Genomic DNA, 10853 nt, shown 5'->3' with positions numbered 1-10853 from the left:
CCTAACGACAGTGATCCATGCAACAGTCACTTCCAGGTTGGACTACTGTAACTCGCTTTATGCTGGGCTCCCCTTGTGTCACGGTCAGGGCAAGGGCTCCCGGCGAGGCGAGGGCTGAGCATCAGGCTTCGAGCGGGAGTCCAGCACATGCCAAGGTCACGAGCCGGGGAGTCAGTCCGTCAGGGGTGCGAGCAGGGGAGAATCAAGGAGCCGTACCGAGGTCTGAGAGCCGGAGAGTCTGTCCGTCAGGGGTGCAAGTAGCGAGGAGTCAAGGAGCCGTACCGAGGTCTGAGAGCCGGAGAGTCAGTTACAAACGGAGACAGGCAAGGGGTGGTCGGGGATGGAGCTGAGGTCAGGTCGCAGGAAATCCTTCCGAGCAAGGCAGGATACGAGGCGAGCCGCCGGGCGCAAGGAGTGTGAACAAAGTTGCTGCTTATAAGGTCAGGGCAGCATAAGAGGGCCAGGTGTCTCGCCTTCACCTGATTGCTCTGCCTCGTCTTCAGCGGTCAGCCCCGCCCGCCGCTGTGCCTGCAGCCGTGCGCTCCTCCTCCGTTCCCACACCGCCTCGCATGCACGAGCCTTCTGCCTCGCTGCTGGCTCACCAGGCTTGGTCTTCCGAAGCGCCGGTTCTGCCTCCTCTCTGCGCGCCCCCTCACCTCCACTATCCTGCACTGAGGGGCCAGGTTGCTGGTTGCCGTCTGGAGCTTCAGGGGCTGCGGGTGCGTCTCGCGCTGGCTCTTCCAGCCCCTCGGAGGAGGAGGAGGAATCATCTGCGGGCAAAGCGCCCCACTGGGGCGGGTCTCCGACACCTTGGGTCTGACCTGGAAATTGCAGCTGGTCCAGAATGCTGCTGCACATGTCTTAGTTGGAACTCCATATAGGGCACATACTACTCCCATCCTGCAGCAGCAACACTGGCTCCCTGTGGAGTTCCAGATCAGATTCAAGGTTCTGGTTTTGACCTATAAAGCCCTGAGCGGACTGGGATCAGCATACCTGCAGGACCACCTCTTGCCATATGTACCCCAGAGACCACTCAGATCTGCGGATAAACAATTACTGGTAGCCCCCGGCTCCAGGGAGGCTTGATTGGTCTCAACCAGATCCAGGACTTTTTCAATCCTGGCTCCAACTGGGTGGAACTCTCTGTCTGTTGACACATGAGCCTGCCTAGATCTGCTATCCTTTCAGAAGAACTGTAAGACAGAGATGTTCCACCAGGCATAGGGTTGAGGCCACTTCTATGTTATCTGGTAAGCCTCCCTCCCCAGTCTCTTGTTGGGAGGGGGTTGAAATGTCATCATGATCCCCATATGAGTGTAACTGAGCATAATGCTGCCTCCTCCTTCCCGCTTCCCTCTCTTTCCTCCTATGTCTTATATGTGGGGGAGTGTAAATGATAAGGGCTGCCATCTTGGGGACTGAAATGTGTTAAAGTTTATGATTATATGTTTGCTATAGTGATCTTAAATTGTATTTGATGTCTGATGTAACCCACCCTGAGGCCGCTTGCATGGAGGCCAGGATAGAAGTAGAATAAATAATAACAATAACAATAATAATTTCAGTATAGAGACTGTGTCTATGGCAATTGATGATGAAGAAAACCAGCCCAATGAATCATGTGTCTCCAATATGATTATTTGAAAAGATAGTCAAAGTAATAATATCTTTTATATTCAGAAAAAAAGACCCAGAGGAGTTAGCTGTGTTAGTCTGTAGTTGCAAGATAGTAAAGAGTCCAGTAGCACTTTTAACCAACTTTATTGAGGCATACGCTTTTGAGAACCAAAATTCTCTTCGTGAGATGAGGCCAGGATAGAAGATGAATAAATAATAACAATAACAATAATATAAATAACAATAACAATAATGCATGAATCTGATGGAGAGAGCTGTGGTTCTCGAAAGCGTATGCCTCAATAAAGTTGGTTAGTCTTAAAGGTGCTAGTGGACTTTTTACTATTCAGAAAAAAGTTTGCAAAAAGTAGGGAAAGTAGTTATACAATACAAAATTCACTTGATTTTTTTTCATGTCCTAAACAAAACAGATTCCTTATAGGAATACGGGTTTAGCAAGCCAAAAATTAATATACTTGTAAAATATGTTTCAAGTTTGTTGCCATCTAGTGGCCAAGATTAAAACAATTTTGTTTTGAGAGGCAGACATGGCATGCTCCAGGGAGGTGGGTTTCTTGCAAGATGCATGCCTAGCTGATGTGAACTGTGACAAAATAAGATACAGTTATACCTTTGAATGGTTGGTTTGCCTCTAAATGTTACATGATTTATTATAACTAATCTGATTTAAAAATTATATTCTGAGTAAATAATCAGAAAAGGTTGATATACTTTGGAAACATGCCCTTTCTGTTTTCACTTTGTTAGGAGGACAGCAGGATAACAGATAATTCAAAAAATAACTTTTGTCATGATCAACCAAAATACTGCAAAAAACAGTGAGTAAGCTTTTGAGTTCTCTAGAACTCTTCATCGGGTAGAAGGATAAAAACATAGGGGCAGGAGAAAGGTTATTTCAGCCCATGAAGGAGGAGTTCTGGTCTGAATCTTGCTCAGGAAATGTTGCAAGCATAATTAGATTAGGTACTAAATAAAAGTTTTCTAGTTGTACCAGAACTAAGTCTTCTGTCATAAAGAAAGAAAAAATGTCAGTCTCATCTATATATATAAAGACAAGTGTCCTGACTGACTCATTAACACCCAGCCCAAATCCCTGGACCTAGAAACGTGAAATTCGGGGAGAATGTTCCTTTTGTGATGTAGAGGCTCACTAAAGAAGGGATTTTAAGAAATTCGCCCCCTAAAGGGGTAAAAAAGAGTAAAATGAGTTTTTCCCATAGGGATACAGCTTCCCTGTGTGGCTGGCAGGGTGCTCCCCGCCCCACCAACTGCCAACTCAGCATCCCTGAGGTCATTTGTATATGCGGCCTTGATTGGTCATCATCATCCCAACATTCTAAACAGTATGCAGGACACATGCAGTACCTCAGGACACATTCAATGACTTCCAGTGACTGGGAGTCATTGAATGTGTCCTGAGGTAAAAATACAACTCTCAGTCTGCCCCTCTAGGTTTGCCAATCTCCCTGTGGGGCCTGGCTTTCCCATGTGGCTAGCAGGCTGATGGGTCAGCTGTGAAACTCTGTGTTCTGAGGAAAAAATCAAGCAAAGGAAATTACAGACTGTTGAAGAAAGACAGTACAAGACCATAAAGAAAGAAAAAGACAAGTAGAGAGGCGCTCATTTCCATGGACGGTCAAGGCTCACTCAGGCATGGCATATGATCCTTCACTACCTTCAAGCTACCTCTTAATCTCATCCATGCAGAAACACCCCTGTTCAGCATTTCAAAACAAAGCAACATGGCCCAAGTACTGTGGAACTGTAAGCTCATTTTTTGTGATGAGAGAACCATGGCGCTTAAGGGGTGTTTTGAGGCACTGAGCATAACCCTCAATGATGTCAGGGGAAACGAGAGAGCGATTGGGGGAGTCACATTGCTGCTGGCTGGAGACTTCTGGCAGACTCTGCCAGTAGTCCCAAGGGGAACTCAAGATGACGAGGTTACCGTGTGTCAAGGCGTCATATCTGTGGCCCCTCATCAGGAAACTCTCACTAAAAAAAGAACATGAGGTTCCACTTGAGAGGCAACGTGTCCGCTGGGGAATTCTCTGAACTCCTACTAAAAATAGGGGATGGAGTGGATCCCAAGTCCAAAGGAAAGGTGACCATCCCTGTAGGCCTGGGCACAGTCGTGATAATGACCCTAGCAGACCTAACAGCCACAATATACCCTGATATCGTCACTATCATGGAGAAGTCAATGGACCGGCTGTGCAAGCATGCCATTCTGACCCCCCAGATTGACAAGGCTGCCATCATTAATGAAACACAACTTAAGTCACTCAAAATGAAGTACAGATCTGTGGACTCAGTGGTGCAAATGGATGATGCAGTCCACTATCCTGTGGGGTTCCTCAGTATGCTCAACCCGCCTGGCTTCCCAGCCCACAAGCTTCTCCTCAAAGTGGGGGCTCCAGTGATGCTGCTCCAGAACCTCAGCCCACCCAAACTCTGCAATAGCACCAGACAACAAGTGAAAGCCTCCACAGGAATATCATCAAGGCCACATTGTTCACCGGCAGTGCTTGGGGGAGTGTGTTCATACCACGCATACCACTCATACCATCAGAGAACTCCTTCAGATTCAAGAGACTGCAGTTCAATTGAAAGCAGTTCAGATTCAAGGCCTGCTTTGCTATGATGATGTATATTAACAATATGATAAATAATCTATTTACAACAGATGTGCTATACAAAATTACAATGAATCATAGTAAAGTTACAGTAAATATATAATTCAAAATGCATTATTCCTGGTCTTTTTATGTGAGGCAATGGTGATTCTCTATGCCATTTTCTCTGAGTACTGCCCAACCATATCATAGTCACAAATATAGGTTGTCAACTAATTAGAGGGATGATTAAAATGACAGTGCAAAACCAAGTTAAAGCAACAGTGCATTATATTGTAATTCACAAAAGGCTGAGAAATCAATCTCCTGATTTAACCCGCTGGGTGTAAGACTTCTAAGTCTAAAAATCCATTCGGCTTCCTGTTTCAATAAGGTTTGTAAATATGTAAATAGATTATCATATTGTAGGCAGTAGAATTCTTGGCTTGAAAAAGCAACTGCGAAATGGGCTGTCTAAAGAGCTGGCACACCCGTTGCCAACTGCCCAGGAGATTTGGGGATTTTTCCTCCTGGAGCATATTGCCAACTGCCCAGGAGATTTGGGAATTTTTCCTCCTGGAGCACACTCACCCATTGTTGGATATCAGTGGAAATCCTGCCTAAAAACAGAAAAACATATCAAAGAGACAATTATTGAAATCAACAGATGATTGATACCTACCTGAAAGGGACATTGTGATAATTGATTAGTAATGTGATTTCTCCACAGGCTCTGGTTGTGATATGAACAAACCATTGCTCAATTGTAGTAGAATGATATTATATTATTACATATGTTTTGACCAAAATATTGCTACACTTGGTTTGACCTATAAATTGTATTTATTTATACTGAGACAATCTTCATTATTGTATTAGTGGTCTCTTAGGAATTTCCTCCTTTGTTCAGTTTGCTATGATGATGAACAAGTCCCAGGGGCACACACTGAAGGTGGCAAGAATTGACTTGAGGGAGGACTGCTTCTCACATGGGGAGTTCTATGTGGCCTGCTCCAGAGTGAGCTCACTCAGCAGCCGGGTGATCTTAGCACCTGAGGGGAAAACCACCAACGAGGTCTACAAAGAAGTCCTTCAGTAGAAAACAAAAGGTTGTCCGTATTTTTCACTTTATTTATTGCACTACAATCTTTTCCTTTTAAAATCTCTTCAAAAAATGTTACATTTCAAAATTCACTTCTTCAGTTTTCGGCATCAACATGCTTCACTTTATTCAAACACCTTTGTGAAGCTCGGGTACTATGCTATTATACTACAAAACCAACTCAACCTCCCCCCTCCCAAACCAAAAAATGTTACATACTCATAAGTATTATAACTGGACTTAAAGTAATTAAGTGCCGTAGCGAAGCACGGGCTTCAAGCTAGTTTAAGAATATAACGGCCAAATGTTGGTCTAGCACAAAACGGAATGACATAATGTGAAAGGAATGTTAAGATAAAACCAGTAGCCCATCCAGTCCAGCATCCTCTACCAGTGGCCAACCAGTGGAGGGCCAGCAACAGGACACAGAGGGCAAGGCCTCCCCCTGAAATTACTTCCTGGCATGGGTATTCAGAGGTTTACTGCCTCTGAATGTAGTGTTCCCTTTAGTTACCATGGCTAGTAGCCACTGATGGACTTATCTTCAATGAATCTGTCCAATCCCCTTTTATATCCATCTATGCCAGTGGCCATCACTACATCTTCTGGACACAAATTCCACATTTTAAACGATCATTGAATAAAGAAGGGGTTTTTTTGTCTGTCCCAAATCTACTTCCCATTAATTTCATTGGAAGCCCTCAAATTCTAATATTTTGGGAGAAGGGGATTATTTCTATTCACTTGCTCTATCCCATACATAATTTTATAAACCTTTATGGTGTCTGTCCTTAAGTTGTCTCTTTTCTAAACTGAAAAGTCATAGAGCTCATAGGAAAGGTGCTTTAACCCTTTAATCATCTTGGTTGCACTATTCTGTATTTTTTTCAGATGAGCAATGTCTTTTTTGACATCTGGTTACCAGAACAGCACTCAGTATTCTATATGAGGCCACACCACAGATCTACACAGGGACAATGTATTATTATTATTTTTAATTAAACTTTATTAATACAATAATACATTCATAACATAAGAACAAGAATAACAACAAGAACAGGAACAAGAACGAGAACATTAACAACTAAGGTGATGTGCTATAGCCATTAACAATCATATATCTGATAACTGTTTTCTCAAGAAGAGTCAAACTAAGATCCATAAAGTAGGTATTCAGAGTAGCTCCTATGAATTATCTAAATAAAGCCTGATCAAGAAGAATTAAAAGTCCAGATTAATAATCATTTGGTATGGAAGCTTTGTTAATAACAATTCATTATTTCACAGAAAGTCCAGAAACGGTTTCCATTTTGAATAGAAATTCGTTGTGCAGTGTGACCTTTCCCTTTGTTGCAATCTATCCGTTATTTTCTCCATAATTAGTTGCTCCCAGATTTTGTTATACCAAGTATTCAAACTAGGAGATTTATGAGACTTCCAGTTAAGAGCTATAGAGGTTTTTGCTGCAGCCAGCAACGATGAGATTAACTGTTGTCTAATAGTTGGAAGTTCTCTATCTTTCCAAATATCTAAGACTATTTGGACAATGTATTATTGAAAACTTTACTTTCAATCGCTTTCATAATAATCCCCAGAATAGAGTTTGCCTTTTTTCTGCTGTGGCACACTGGGTTGACATTTTGTTGAGAAATCAACTATGACTCCTAAGGCCTCTTTCTCAATCTCTAGTACAAAAGAGCGGGAAACTGCAGGAGGAGAGACATGCAAATATACCCAGTGAAAAGCATTTAATATCATGGGATCACTCTCTTAAAGGGCAATACGCCTGATCAATTGTTCAGTCAATAAACATAAGCATCATACAATTATATTCACAAATGGTAACTGCCAAAATAAACCAATATAATTATACAACAGGTGCTCTATACCAAATGCCCAAGGATCCAAACAAAAGTCTCCTGTGTGGCATGAGCTGCCAGTTCATTCAACAGGTACAGTGTAGATCCAAGATGGATGTCAAAAGTTAGTATCCTTCAGGTAAGTATCCAATTTACATAGAAATTTATATAGAAACTTGTATAGAAGAATTCTTGATTTAAATATACTTATGGTCTGCTGCTTTTTTTGCAGGTGGTGTGGAATGTAAACGGGTCGCCCAAGACATCGCCCATCCACCCGACATACAGGGCTGACAGGTGACCTGATGTTTCGTCCAGAGGGACCTCCTCAGGGGTGGCTTCAACACCAAATATATCAAATAATTCAAAAGCACCACAGTTTAGTGTAGGAATAGCCAAGAGGCTGAATTATTTGATGTTATGTATCTTTTGTACTAGTACTTTTGAGGAGGATAGCTTCTTCTTTTTATTTCAGTTTCTCTTTCTCAATCTTAGCAAGTTCAGACCTCATTGGCATATATTTGAAGCTGGGTTTTTTTAATCCCATGTACATCATGTTACACTTACCTACACTGAACTTCATTTGCCACATTGCTGCTCACTTACGCAATTTGTGGTGATCTTCCTGGAGCTCTTCATGGTAGGCCTTGATTTTCAGCATCCTGAATGATTTATGTCATCTGCAAACTTGGCCACTAGACTGTGCATTCCCATTGCTACCCAACCAGCAGTGCCATACCAATCCTGCCACTGAAGAGGACAGGTTTTTCAGCAATATTTTGCCTATTCCTCCTTTCCACCCAGTTCACTTTTGTGGTTAAAAATGGGCAGGCTGTTTCTCTTACTGCCCATTTCATCTGTCTCTGGAGGAGACGTGTGTCTTTTGAAGTAAGGTGAACAGCCTCCTCACACCCCTTTTTTATCTGCAAAAATGTTTTGGGTGGAAAGCAAGGGCCAACAAAGCCTCTTTTGCCTCTGAGCATGTGGAGGTGCTTCCCCCCATTTTGAAGGTGAATGCAGTCACGTGTTAAATACAAATTGCATTTAGCATTCCTTGTATTCAAACCTTCAGTATTTCTTTGAGTGGCCTAGAATAGAGGTGTGCACCCAAAAGAATTCTGGATAATCTGGATCTGAGTTTCAGAGATATCAACAAAAGAAAAATTAAGTGTCCTTGAAAACTGGGTCAGATTCTCTGATCCAGGTTAGAGAATCCTGGATTTATCCATCCATTATTCCCTATAGGGGGAAATGCCCAGGTGGACTGGGAGGAGGGCATTTAAAAAACTAATTCTACCAAATTTGCAGGTAACATACTCCTGACTGTTCCCTAATTACCCCCACCCCCAAATTTCAGGAGGATTGGACTCTGGGGTCCAAGTCCATGGGCCCCTGTAGAAGCTGCCCCCAGCCACACTCCATTGTTTAAACTCTGTGTCTTTCCCCTCTACCCTTGCTTAGGATTCTCTGGTGCAACATTGATTCTCTTGTAAGCTAAAACAACATCAGAACTAGAGAATCCCTCAACCTGCACAGTTTAAAAGGCAGCCAATGAAGGCTTGGTGGGCTTTTTGGAGCCTGGACAAAGGAGAGATGCACTACTGCATTCTGGACCGGTTGCAGTTTCCGGATCAGTCTCAAGGGCAGCTCTGTGTAGAGTGAGTTACAGTAGTACAGTGTTGTTGCCTATTATGGTTGCCAGGCATGGTCTGGTAACCAGTGGGAGATGGGGGCAGTGGTGTTGTGACATTACCAGGGGAAAACCACAGAAATGATACTGGTCTGCTCTAGGGATTTCGATTCCTAAAAAGAGCTGACATCACTTTCTGTTTTTTCCTAGAAGTTACATCATGCCAACAGGCTGACAGCCAATTGTTTGTTTATTTTTCTTCCACTATGGCTCTAAACAGCAACAGGAAATGGGAGAAAGAGGCAGAGAATCCACTGCCCCCACTAGGGCTTGGCAACCCTATTGCCTATAAAATGGGGAGCTCCTATAGCCCTATTGCCTATAAAATGGGAAGTTTGCCTGAAATTTGGCAGGGAGGTTGTCATTTGTAAAGGGTACAATTGAACCCTAACTGAACAGAACACACACAGACAAAAGTAAATGTGTTGTGCCTTTCACTGCCTATTAATGAGGATAGTTCTCCTTTGTGCCTGAAATCTAACAAGTAGGATTCCATGGGTGAAAGATATAACTTCTGAACATTTCATCCTAACTGGGTGAAAAACAAAACTTGAAATGTGTTTCTTATGAAAAGCAACAGGAATTAATAAGTTAATAAAAACAAGTATGTGTAATACCAAAAATAAGAAAATGAATAAATTATTATAAATGAAACAAAATGAAAACGAGTAGAATGTTTGGGCCGGATCCTTTTGAATTATCATACAAAGGAATCTAATGGATTTGGTGTCCATGACTGTTTGTTCAATCCGTAATGTGCACAAAAGTGAAAGCATGCATATTTTGATGCAAATACATAATCACATATGTGAACAATACATCCTGTATTTGCACCTCAAATCTACCTTAAAGTGCCTTTTGAAAATACAGTATAGAATGATCATGGCCCCCAGGTACTACCTCAGAGTTCCTCTTTCCCACTGAACACTATTAGTTGTATAAAAACAACATAAATAATTAGGGTTTCCATCTGACTAAAGAAAAAATGCCCAGTCTCTTTCACAGAGGTTAAATGGGATGTTGTTTACTAGGTGATGCTATTTACCTCCATGTCATGAAAAACTTCAGCTACTGATTTCCACACATTAAGTCCCTGTTAAAGGGATAGACCAGTTTTCTCCAGGGCTATTGGCACCCCTAAAGCAAAGCAAATAAATTGTTTCTTTTTTTAAAAAATTCTTATATAATGTCAGCTGCCTGTGCTGATTTCCTGTTTCAGTCAGTATATTGGCTTGTGCAGAGTTAAAAAGGAGGTCACAGAATAAACAACTCTGTCAAGGGAGGATTAGGCCCCACAAACCCATACAGCCTGCATACTTTATTACGGTATTATTTATTTATTTATTTATTTATCCATGATATTTATAGTGCACCTTTCTCACTGAGACTCAAGGTAGATTACACAGTGTGAGTCAGTACAATCAATATCAAAGATATTTCAAGAAACACCTAATGGGGATATATATGCAAATTTGCAAAGATTTGAAAAACAGTAGAAATCCAAAACAGCAGAAATGTTAAAACAGAGCATAAGCAAGTCTATGACTGACATAGGAACTACCCAGTAGGATCATATTTATATCAATAGCAGCAAAATCTATGGTCCCTCAATATTTATGGCAATAGTAGTAAAGTCTGTGGTCCCTCCTATCCTTTTACTGATGGGTACCCTTTCCCTTTACTTTTTTTTTTATTTATTTTTTATTTTTTATTAACTACATTAACTAACAATACAAAGGGAAGAAAGGGAACAAGGGGAGGAAGGAAAAAAACCACAACAACTACAACATGCAACAGCTATGCTACACAAAATGTTTTCCCTTCATACTGCCATTATTCAAAAGTTAAAGCTTTATGTTATATTGATGGAGTGGTTGACCTTACTAAATGCAAATTACAATTTAAATTCAAATTAAATTTTTCTTCCCCTCCTGGGTCCCGGACGC

Source organism: Eublepharis macularius, chromosome 2 (genome assembly GCF_028583425.1).
Source record: "Eublepharis macularius isolate TG4126 chromosome 2, MPM_Emac_v1.0, whole genome shotgun sequence".
NCBI classification, from domain to species: Eukaryota; Metazoa; Chordata; class Lepidosauria; order Squamata; family Eublepharidae; genus Eublepharis; species Eublepharis macularius.
Note: the sequence above shows the minus strand (reverse complement) of the source record.